The sequence below is a fragment of the Drosophila albomicans genome, chromosome 3 (assembly GCF_009650485.2).
Source record: "Drosophila albomicans strain 15112-1751.03 chromosome 3, ASM965048v2, whole genome shotgun sequence".
Lineage (NCBI taxonomy): Eukaryota > Metazoa > Arthropoda > Insecta > Diptera > Drosophilidae > Drosophila > Drosophila albomicans.
In genome coordinates, this window is record NC_047629.2 from 54,480,978 (window position 1) to 54,493,340 (window position 12,363).

The following is a 12,363-nucleotide window of genomic DNA, read 5'->3' on the forward strand; positions in this document are numbered from 1 at the left end:
TGTGTGGTGGCTACACAAAAAATTGGCAATTGCCAATAATCAATAGCATAAGCGATAATTTGTATTGTCTGTTTATCAGTTTAACAATTGTTTATGCAATGCTAGGGGTTGTTAATTGTGGGCTGCTTTTGATGCTTTAATTGACACTTTAAATGAAGTATCCTGCAATTAATTCAAATGAATATAATAAAATGTGTTTTGATCATTGCAAGTATTGAATTGAATTGTAGAAAGTATTATGTGTATTATAACGCAAATGACAGATTTTCTACTAACACTTTTCCTAAATTTTAATATTAAAACAAGTAAGAAGGCTACAGTCGACTGCAATTGACTGTGAGATAACAGCTTTCCATTTTAAATAAGAGCAAATATATAGGAAATTCATATAACGCAAAAATATTAAAATATACCGAAGTCTATATTTGGTATATTGATATAATACTATATTTAAAATATACCACTAAGCATACCAAATTGTCAGGCAAAGCAGATAAGACCCTTTTTCTGTAGGCGTTTCTTGTATTAAAGCTTAAGATATTTTCTACTTACAACTCTTTTTGTTAATTATAATATTATTAATAATAAAAGTATTGAAAATGTCATACCTACATTTTTGAAATGGAAAACACATTTAATAAATATATTTCTATTGTAAAAATTATGTTATTAATCAAAATTTATGCCTAATTATTATTGCTTTTAATATGAATATGTGTATTGTAAAAATTATGTGAATAAATGTTAATACTTTCTTCATTTAACTCAACTTTCAATGAAAAAAAAAAAACAAAAATTTAATTTAATTCTAAATTTCTATTTTAATGCCATTTAGTGGGCGTGTGAAAGAGGCGTGGCATCGCTCGCATATTAAATTATGTGATTAATTTAAGAGATTATTATAAATTGCCGATGGCCTGTAACGAATGGACACAGAGCTTAATCATCATTACCACTCAAAAGCTGTCAACTGCAGTGCGGTTAATTCCCTCTCTCCTCTCTCTCCCCTTCTGAATGTCAAACCACTTTATGCGTGCTCTTTGTCTACTCAGCTGCCTCTCTCCCACTCTCTCACTCTCAGAGTTGACTCTCTCAATTCATTCCATTCACAATTATACACTTAGAGTGTCGTTCTGCATTTGCTGTTCGCCCAGTAACTTTTTGGCTCCAGACTCGATGCCAATTCACACCTACAACTTTGTTCGCACTGGGACAAGGACATAATTCCCGTTCACATTCACATTCACACAAACAGCAATAGAAGTGAAGAGTGTGGCATGCGACACAAAAGTTTGTGGCACGCGCAGCAGCCAAAAGCCACAATTATTCAAGCTAGTGCAAAATGCCGGCCGGGAAAATCTATGCAAAGAACGGGAAAACAGCAATTGCTGCAGGGGCAAGCGGAGGGGAGGCGAAAGCAGAGAAAGAGACAGGGAGAGAGAGAGAGAGGAAGACGGACTGCAAAGGCGCCAAAAGTTAATTAAAAACTTGTGCTCTGCGATGCTGTGCGCCTGTTACAAGTGACAGCCAATTGCGCTGCTTGCCGGCAAGAGAGAAAGAGAGCAAGAGAGAGACCCAAACTGAGAACTGAAGAGCGAGACAGCAGTGGGCAAAGCACAAGGCAGAGAGCGAGATGGCGCCACAGACAGAGAAAAACGGGAGAGCGACAAAAGCATTTGGTGTTAATTACATTAGCGTCGTCTGCCAACTTTGACCCAAATGTAACGACCACGCCCCCTTGCCTTTCGCCTTGCCTTTGCGCCTTTCAGCACGTTTTGCGGTCAACACTTTTGCAATAAGGTCATCTTAACAAAAGCAACAACACGACACAGTCCCCCCATTTCCATTTGCTCCCTCTTTTCCTCCCACTGGCATTAAAAAATATCCTTGCCAAGTTTCGCGCGACGTTTTTTTCCTTTCTCTTTTGGCACGTTAATAACTTTTTTTTAGCCTCGACCCTGGACACGTCGGTAATTTAATGTTCGCTGGGGTCATCCTTGGGGCGGAACAAACGACGCTTTGGGTCGCTGCCCGTGACAGTGAAAATGACGCCTGAGACGCTGCTGCTGCTGCTTGGCTAATTAGGTTTTGGCCGCTTCCGCGTTTGTGACGTCACAAATGTGGGTCGCGTCTTTGTGTGTTGGCTGTGTAATTTGCTATGAAATGAAATTAGACTGGAGTGAAGTGTCGCATTTGGGGGCAGCACTCGCTTTGTAATGAGTTTTTGTTTATAAATTTTTATGTGGCTAATTTGCATTTCGGTCAAGGCCAGCGACAACATAAATTCGTCGTGTTCAGGGTCAGGGTCAGTTTGTCTTAAAGCAGAGAATATCCTTTGCAGAGGTATTTAAATTTATATTAAAATGAGAAAGAAAAGGTTAAGGAATTGAATTTTACTAGCATTGTATGTTTTCATTTAATCTTGCGCCTTTTGCCACCTGCGGGCTGTTATTGTTGTCTGTTGCCAAAACTTTTGTACAGTCTGGCCTTATATAATGCAGCTATATATGTGAATACATTCAGAGAACTCTTGCGCACAAGTTTCCGCCCAACATTTTGTTGTTGTAATGTGCTTTTGGCAAATCAACGACAGACAAAAAATCTTTTATTCAAATTTTATTTGATTGCTTTGCGATTTTCGTCGTCGTCAGCGACAGAGATAGAGATAGAGCAAAGAGAAAAAAAGAGGGAGAGAGAGGGCTGCAGACAACGACGCACATTTATTTGTATGAGAAATCAGCATTGGAGGGCACAGAAAATATTATTTCGACGACAACAACTTAGGGTTATTGTTCAATTTAAACACGCAGCCATTTGAAAAAGTGGAAAAATGTGCGACGTCAACGAAAAAATTGGGTAAATGCAAATGCACAACTAGCAGATGCTCTGTAAGTTAAACTCTTTACTCGATGCGAGGTCAGAGAAACCTTTCTTCATTTCAGAATGTTTGCAGGATATTCAAAATGAAAGAAGCAAACTAAAGTAAGATGGACAAGAACGAGACGAGCCAAGCAAAAGCAAAATGTCAGTTGCAGTCGGGGACAAATTTGGCCAGTGAAGACTTTTGAAGCATACTTTAAGGCTGACTACAGCATCACAAGTTGGCGTTGGCAAATTACATAAAATTACATTTACCGCTTCAACAGCAACGACAACAAGAACAAACAACATTAAACTCTTTAACCGACGTTGCGGGTCGTAATAGTTTATTATTAAATTTTGCACATTAGCGTGGAAAATGTCGGAGCTGGCAAAACAAAATCTAGATAAATATGGCAAGCAGATATGGCACACCAGAGAAACAGAAGGACAGAGGGACAGAGGGAAGCAGTGAAGCGCACGGTTCAATTTTGAGGCAACAAACAAACCAAGTAGGAGGCAGAGACTTTGGACACATAAGCAAACCAGAAAGAGAGAGAGAGAGAGAGAGAGAGAGCGCCAGTCAGTCGTCTATAAATTATATCCGTTCCAAATTGAAATGCGCGTTAAAATGCAGTTAACTTGGTCGTTGGCTTGGGTTCGGCTCCGACTACTACGTTCTGGCCGTGTTGTTATGGCCAACGTTGCGAAACTGCCTTTTTATAACGTCTACTCAGCTGCTGTCCTGCTCCTGCTCCTGCTCCCTTCGCTTCACTCCTGTTGGCAATTTTTTTTTACAGTTTGTGCGCACATAAAAATAGAAAATGGCTTTGAACGCCTTTCGCCTGGAACACAAGCACATTAGACTACAGGCAGAAGGTTCACTCCAGTCCAGTCCAGTTCAGTCCAGTCAGCTAGGACCACTAACCATGTCGATGACTGCTCGTTTTGGCCCAAATGCTGATGGCACTTTTTACACACGCAGCTGATAAAAAAAAAAAATAGATATGTATATCGATGGGGACGCAGGTGAGCTGACGACACTAAAACCTAATACGAGCCTGGACCTCAACTGCACTTTAAATATACAACTTTTTATGCTTATAGATAACTATTAAAGCGAAAGGCCTATAAACTTATATACAAATTTGGTCTACAAACAAAGTTGAAGTTCAATACAAATAAGTTCGATTTCATTTACTCCACTAAGTTGTTTTTGTACGTATTCAAAGATTTAATTTTATATTTTTTTTTTTAATAAAAATTAATAAATTTGCAAACAGTTTCAACTAAAGTTTTTATAACTTTATTGAGTCGTTTTTAATACTTTTCAATATACAAAGATTCAATTTTGAACCTATTTTTGTCATACAAAAAATTAAATGAATTTGCAAACATTTTAAACCAAACAGTTTATTTAATTTTTTTTTAATTCTTTTTAGTACTTGCACGTGTTGTTTAGAAATTGTATATTAGTATTATGTTTACACACTTCTTAAAACATAATTTTGTGAATAAATAAATGAGTAGTTTGATTTATTTTGTTTGTAAGGTAAGGTATAGGAAAAGAAATTATTTCTTATTTATTAAAAACTTTAAGTAGTATATTTTAAACAACAAATTTCTTGATATATTTTCTATTTATTAGAATATGACTGGCTTTTTGATATATTTTCCATTTATTAAAATATGAAAGCTTGGAATTTCTTGTAAATACAAAGTTTGCTTATTATAAATATTTATATATAATATTTTGTTAATAATTTATTTGACATTTATTAACGGCAGTTAGTTGTACTCCACTACTTCTGCTTTCCAGGGTATTTCGAGCAAGGCCATTACCCTGGCTGACCCTTTGATGATGCCCTGAGCTCTTGAAGGTTGGCCAACTGTTGTTGGCTGGTTGGCAACATGCGATGCTTGGCAGCTTGTGAGCTGCGTGTGTCGCTCAAGTGTTAACTCATTTCATCATTGAGGCATGAATGAGCTTCGGACACACACAATCGCCTGATTAAGCACACACAGCGAATGGTTTGGCTGCACTTTAAGGCTTTAAGATCGAGTTGGTTGGGAAGCGGCATCTGCAAATTTGGCTAAAAGCAAAAACCGCACAAAACGCCAAGAACTATGCAACGCTTCACTGGCGAAAGTCAAAGGCAAAAAGTTTCCACTATACTCTAGTCTATAGTCTTTAGTCTTGTGTATACGTAGTATGTGGTGGTTCAGTGGTTCACGTGGCTGGTGGTGCGCTGTTTTTGGTTTCTTTAGTTGAATTCGAAGAAGAAAACGCACGCAATTTGGCAAAATGCGTATAAAGTTTTGAGGTTCTATGACGAACAAACATGGCGGTGCTTCTTGTAAATACATTTGCTGAATAACTCTGCATTTTTGAGGAGGCAAATTGAGATGGAGACAGAGTTGGAGTTGGGGCTTAAAAGGAAACAGGCAGTTGGCATGGCTAACGCAACGCAAACGGGCCAAAAACTAACAAAAGCCATGCGCCAACACATAAAGAAAATTTCCCATTTTATATGAAAAACAAATACAAACACACACGGCGCCATTCGAACATCCTTCCCCCCTCCCTCCCATCCACCACCGCAGCTGGCTGGATCAACCACCCATGTGTGCATGTGTATTGCTTTAATAGAAAATTGCAAAAGTTTCGCAAAAGAAAATGCCTCAGCCAACCCGAAACGAACCCAGCACCAGCAAAACAACAACGCCGACGTTGAAATTGAAAAGAATGTGCAAAAGTAGCAAGCCATTGCCATAGAGAGAAAGAGAATTGAGTGTCTAGGTGGTTACCAACTGGGTGGTTGGGGGTTGAGTGGTTCAGTGGTTCAGTTGGGTTGGGGTTGGGGGATGCGAGTTGGCTGCTAGATCTACAGCGATTCACGTTTGGGGGCTGCTTACGGCGCTGGCAAGAAAGCCAAAGTAAGCATGAAATAAACCCTCATCGTCATCGTTGTCTGCAGCGCAATCCAAGAACAGAACTGAACAGAACAGCTGCTCAGACATAAGGCACTTGCGATGCCCTTTCAAAGCTAAAGTTGTACATGACTTAATAGAAATCTCAACTTATATGAAAACTACATAAATACTTAACAGATATACTTAATCACAAATTTGTGTATATAATATCTACATAGATACTTATTATAACAAACAGCATAGTTAATTAACATAGATACTTAATCACGAATTTGTGTAGATATTGACACTAGGATTGCAAAAAATAAGCTCAATAAAAGCTGTTCCTTATATTGTGTATGGTATGATATTGTTTAAGAATAAGTATAACATGTTATGACACGATAAAACAAGTAAGCAAAATGTCTCTAGTATCTTTCTGATTACTGTAAAATTTTGTTATTAAAATTATCTTAATTTAATATTACAAAAAAATGTATAATCTTATGAGTAAATAAGTCATAAATGAAAATTATGAAATATCATTTTTCTTATATTAGATTATTATAAATAATTTGTTAGTTTTATACTGTTTAAAAAATTATACAAACTCGATTGGACCATTTTTACGATAACGATTTTAGATAGTCAGAACTTAGTCGTCAAATATGAATACATTTTATAAATTATATTTTGCACAAAAAAATCTTATTTATGTCAGTAAGTTTATTACTTCATTGACTTAATAAACAGTAGTTTATTTCTGGTCAAGTACTTTATTCTATGTTGGCTATGTATGAGACTTACTTTCCTCGAAATTGTTAATTAAGCATTATGTTTAGGTAACATGAGATGAATACGCTTTGTTTGATAAATCAGACTTATTTATTGGAATAGCATAAAGTTAAACTGAAAGTTCCGCATCCTCAATCAGCTATTTAGTTAAGGAACAGCCAACTTCAACAATGAGTCCTGCGACCATGAATCCCAGTTAGGGTATTTAAACAGGACAGAGCAACGTACGCAGCAAACTCTATGAAGATTTACCGGTTTTAACGTTGCCAGTCAGCAGTTCGTTTCAGCAGTTTGCCCCCTGTCTATGTGTGTCTCTCTCTCACTCTCTCTTTTTCTTTTTCTCTGTATGGGAGTATGTGTGTATCTACTGTTATACATACGCGTCTACTATATATGGGGGATTCTGTCGGTCTGTGTCGCGTCTGGCATTATAATGCCGGGCGCATGTTGCGTCGCTTGTCGCTTTGCCCCACGCTCAACATCAACATCAACATCAGCTACAGCTTCAGCTTCAGTTTGAGCTTCAGCTACAGCTTCCTGTGCGCCCTGCCATGTCGTCATGCTATCAGAGGACCGTGCCTTGGGTTGTATTAACTCGACAGAGTAAACTCAGCTGCCTCAACTTCGCATGCAACGCATATCGATTTTAATGCTGAGAGAGCAGCAAGACAGAGACAGAGTTAGAGAGAGAGAGAGAATAGAGTGTGGGAGTTGCAGGTGAGAGCACTCAGTTTTATACGTAGTATTCACCACATGTTGAGTTCTAAACCCATCTGAATCATATTTAATTTATCGAGTAGAAAAATGTGTTAATTGTCGAGGGATTTATAGCAAGTGGCTTTGTGGTTGCATTTCATGATTGCAGCTCGTCCATCTTGGCGAATTTATGTTTTCGTTTCAGTTATTGTGGCCTTATCTATGCACGCGCTATGTTGCATATTTGATGGCCGATTTGCGGGCGATAACTGCCGCCCCATAATTAGGCGTTACTTCTACTTCCACTTCCACTTCTACTCGCAACAGCAGACGTTGCATGCAAGCAACATTGTTGTGGCACTGCCCCCGAGTCGAATATAAAAATGAAAATAATGCTTATACGAAACTAGATACAACTTGCCTCTTATCAGTGGTGACTATCTCAAGAGAGGGAGAGGGAGGAGCCCTTCTCTCTATAGAGTGCTGCGTGTGGCAGGCTCATAAACAATGTTGGCCAATTGCAGTTGCCATTCGCAGTCGCATTCGCATTCTCATGTCGCGTTCGCCATGGAAAATAATTAAGTTAATGTAAAATGCATTTTCAAATTGTACAGCCAAAGCCTAATTATCATAGCGAGCCATGCTTAGAATTTTAATTCTTTACGTTTTAATACAGAAAATTGGCCAAAAAGGAAATATAACTCGCCATATCCGTACTCCGACTCGTATATCATTTACAATGTGAAAGCCACAGTCGGGATAACGATAACGATACCGATAACGATAAGAGCACACCTTAAGGCGTTTCTCAACTGCATATTAAACGCGCAAAGTTGAGGGGCAAACACTGGAAAATACCCGATTATTATGAGCACTATTTGAGGGTCCTTTCTTGGGTAAGGGTTATCAGAAGTTCGAGACACTTTCATCACCTTTTATGAACTGCACAAAATGTTATGTGCTTTCATCGAATTTGTTTTCTTTTCGGGGATACACTTAAGTATCTGCCCCATAATCTTGCAACATTAACCTTCGCATTGCGTTGCAGTTTGCCACTGTGTCAGGTCATTAATTTCATTAAAATTGCATCAAAATTTACGACAGAGCAGAGGAGAGCAGAGCTGTGGCCAATTTGCTTGTAATCCATCAGCGGATCACTTGGCCAACCCTCAGGCTGTTTTGTGTACTTTTCTCCACTGGAAATTGGAGACGAACTTGGCTTTAAAGCATAAATTACTGTGTGGCTCTTAACATGTTAATAAAATTACAATGGCACATGCAAAAGTGCTTATATGTTATATATGCGATAGTGCGATAGTCTGAGTTGGACTTAATGCAGCGCAGCGCCAATTCAATTAAAGGCAGCTTGTGCGATAAGTGGCAAGTGGATGAACCCGAAAGCCACAAGTCCTAGATAAGCTGGCGACCCATATCATTGTCGTCTGATCTGCGGCTAGTGGCAGTAACAGCAACAGCTGCAGCTGCACAATCGGTGTTTTGGGGCATTCACTTGAATATTTATGTGCAACGTGTGAGAAATGAGCTGAATGCGTAATTCAATAAGCTGGCGAAGAGCAGGTTCAGAGACTTCGGAGACTGGATTAAAAGGCGACTTTGTAATATGTAAAACTGCAACTTAATTGTTAATTAAAGGGCAGACGGTGTCCTGCTGCTGCTGCTGCCGCTGCTGCCTGCAGCCTGCGGCATGTCACGTTGCAAGAGCAGCAGCAGCACCTGCCACTTGGTCAATGTCTATCAAAGTAATGACACTGAGACTTACACGACACACCAAAAAGAGGCAGTCGATACAATGCAGCAAGTCTCTCAAGTTATGAGTGAAGTGTGGAAATTATAATAAATTTTAAGTTTGGACACCGCAATTATGCAGACACCTTGCGACTGCGACAGCGACTTCGACTCGCATATTGGCATATTGACAGCTTGATTGATGCACGGTCAGCGCGATCCCGACGTATGTTTAGCATTTTTACGCCTAATCGAAAAATTCGATCGCTGCATTTTGCATAAGTTCAGCCAGAATGCCAACGGGTGGTCTCTTGCCTCAATGAATGCCATCAAAGACAATAAATTGTATGAATAGCTTATGCATAAACTACAAAATGTCTCCACTCTCCCCTTCTCCATGCTCCCTCTGTGAGTCTTGTGTATCCCCCCGCAGCTTCATGTCGCCGCCTCCCGCTGTGTTGATATTAATTGGACGACATAATTGCAGCGCACCGCTGCCCATAATAATCGACGACTCGAAGAGCGGTGGTAGAAGTTTTTGACCAGCTCTTGTTATTGGCCAGGCCAAAACACGTTTTCAGGCCAATCTTCATAAAGCAGCCAGCAACCAACAACCAACAACCAACTACCAACTCTCAACTCCGGTAGTCAGCAGCACGCCTGGCAATTGGAATTTGTGTAAATTTGGCAAACGTTGCATCGACGACACACCAAAGCCGAAGAGCCAACTGGTCAAGTGGACTGCTGGACTTCTGGACTGCTGGACAACTGAGCGGATTGCATGTTGTCCGCTTCCGTAATTACGGGTTGCATTCCATGCCCTCCCCGTAAATGTGCACAATAATTCCTGAATTCGGCAAAGGTATGAATTTAATATACTCTCACTTTATTTTGGTAATTTGTATACTATTAATATTATTTTGGGGTTAAGGCAACAAAAGAATGTATTACTACTTTTGAAAGAATTTCGATATAATTAATATATAAAAAATATAACAATTACAAAATATTATAAAAATAATGTATAGATCATTAATAAAATATAAATAAAGAAGATAAAAATTATAAATTATAATCAAATATTAATAATCACATAAAGCAATTTTAATTCCTCGAAAACATTGTTTGAATTTCCAATAATGATGTGATGTGTAATATGATAATAGGCTAAATACAATATAATATATTATCACAAAAAGAATAACTTAATTAATACAATTTTGTAAAGAAAATTCAAATATTATATGTTTTTAGTTATTCGCTTTAATTATGTCTTTGCCTTTACAGTGAAGATAAAAAGAGTAACAACAATTTACATGACACAAAACTATATCTATTTAAAATTATATAACATAGTTTTGAAATTTTTTGATAGGTATAAAGACAATACATCATATATAATCACAATTAATAAATGCAGTGTATTACTGCTTCGGTGTCTACCGTTATAAATTGGCAATATGTTTTTGGCATTCGTTTGATAGTGTTGGAGAGAGTTAAGGCGCAGGCGCAGCATGTGTGCAATTATCGGTGCGTGTCCTGGCAAATTTATTGTCTTTGGCGTTGCCCTAAATCCAAATGTAATACAATATACGCATTTATCATATTTAAGTGCCGAGTCCAAAAACACATCCTGTATTTATGGCCTGCTAATATGCGGTTTAAGTTTAATGAGTGCATTGCCTGGCCAACTGAGAAAGGGGCACAACACACAAAAAGGGAGAGAGAAAGAAAGATGTGGGGTGAAAAATGTTGGGGGAGTCGAGTAGAGGACTGTGACTGGCTGTCAAGTGCAGGACTCGACGCGCCACTGGAGACTGGCAGAAGGACACACAGAAGACAAGTACAGGCTGCGACAATTGTAAATTGTAAATGGTAAATTAAAATGCTTGCGCTTCAAGTTGTTTGCTCATCATCAGCAGCAGGACGCACGCCTCCCCCAGCGGAGGACAGAACATTGTTTTCTTTATAAATATTTATATTTATTTTATGCTCTGCTCTGCTCTGCTCTGCACAGTGCTCTGCAGTGTGTCCCTGAAATCGGTTAAATGGACTGTGCTGTGTTTATTTTGTATGGTGCGACAGTTTTACGCGCTGTCCCTTAATAAGCCCCATGAATAATGGCCAAGGCTTAAGGCCAAAAGCCGAGGACCGAAACGAGGGACGAGTCGTGAAGTGAACTGAACTCCGGACAATCGCTCATGTGTGTGCTGTATGAGTCACATGTGTGCAATGTCTCTTTGAGTGTGTGTGCAGACCAAAATGGCGATGCGAAACAGAACACAATTGGCCACAGAGACAGAGGGCGAGAGAAAGACGAGCAAAATGTCAAAAAAAAAAGCAGAATGAAAGAAAATAGCTAAAGAAATGTGAAAGCTGAAAGGAAAATGCTGAACAGAAGATGCTCAAACTGCGGGCAAGTGGGCAACAAAAACGCCACAAAAATTGCGCACAATTACGGGGCAAAAACCCAGGCGAACCCCCGGCCCCGGAATACACCCCGCAACATTCTCGACAAACCATTTCTACCCATCGCACCTTATCCGAGCGGAAAAGAATTATTACGAAGAAATTTTCTTTTGCTTTTTCGCATTTTTTTTTTTGGGAGTAGAAAACGAAAACAAGAAAAAAGAAATCTCGTTTTTTGATAGCGCCAGCGGACAGCAAGAGAAGCAGCAGCAGGGACAGAAGTGGCCAGCAAGGAGTGCAGGAGCCAGGACACGGCGCTGCCGTCGTCTCACGTGCACATGACAGTGGAGTAAACAATTTCATTTCGCGCGGCCAGCTCAGCAGGAGCAAAACGATAACTGCTACAAACGAGGCACAAGATGCTGCCAGCAGCAACAACAACTGTTGTAGCAATGAACAATGACAACAGGAGCCAGGACACTTGAGCTTCTTCTTCTTCTTCGTCTTCTACCTCGTATTCGTACTTTGTTTTTTTTGTATTTTCTTGCCGAGTCCAGCAATAACAACAACGACAACAACCACCACAGAAAACACAGTATAAGAAGTTGCGTAAATATATTGTCCTGTCGCAAATTTGGCGTGGGGTTGTTCAGGAGGTACCCATAAACAGGAGACACTATCCAGGAGCTAGCCGTGAGCATCGCGAGTTGCGAGTCGCGAGTGCGACGCAGTTAGTCGAGCGTGCCGCATCGTGCCAGGCCGAGCCGAGTCTCTTAATGCGTGCCTCTATAAATTTTGCACGCCTTTTGTGGCTGAGCTGAGCTGGGGCAGGAGTTCGGCAGAGGCGGTTGTTGGTGGGCGTTGCACGTGGCATGGCCAGTTTTTTTTTTTTCGAAAAACTGTCAAATTGTTACTGCTGCTGCCCCTTTGGGGGTAGTCGAGGCT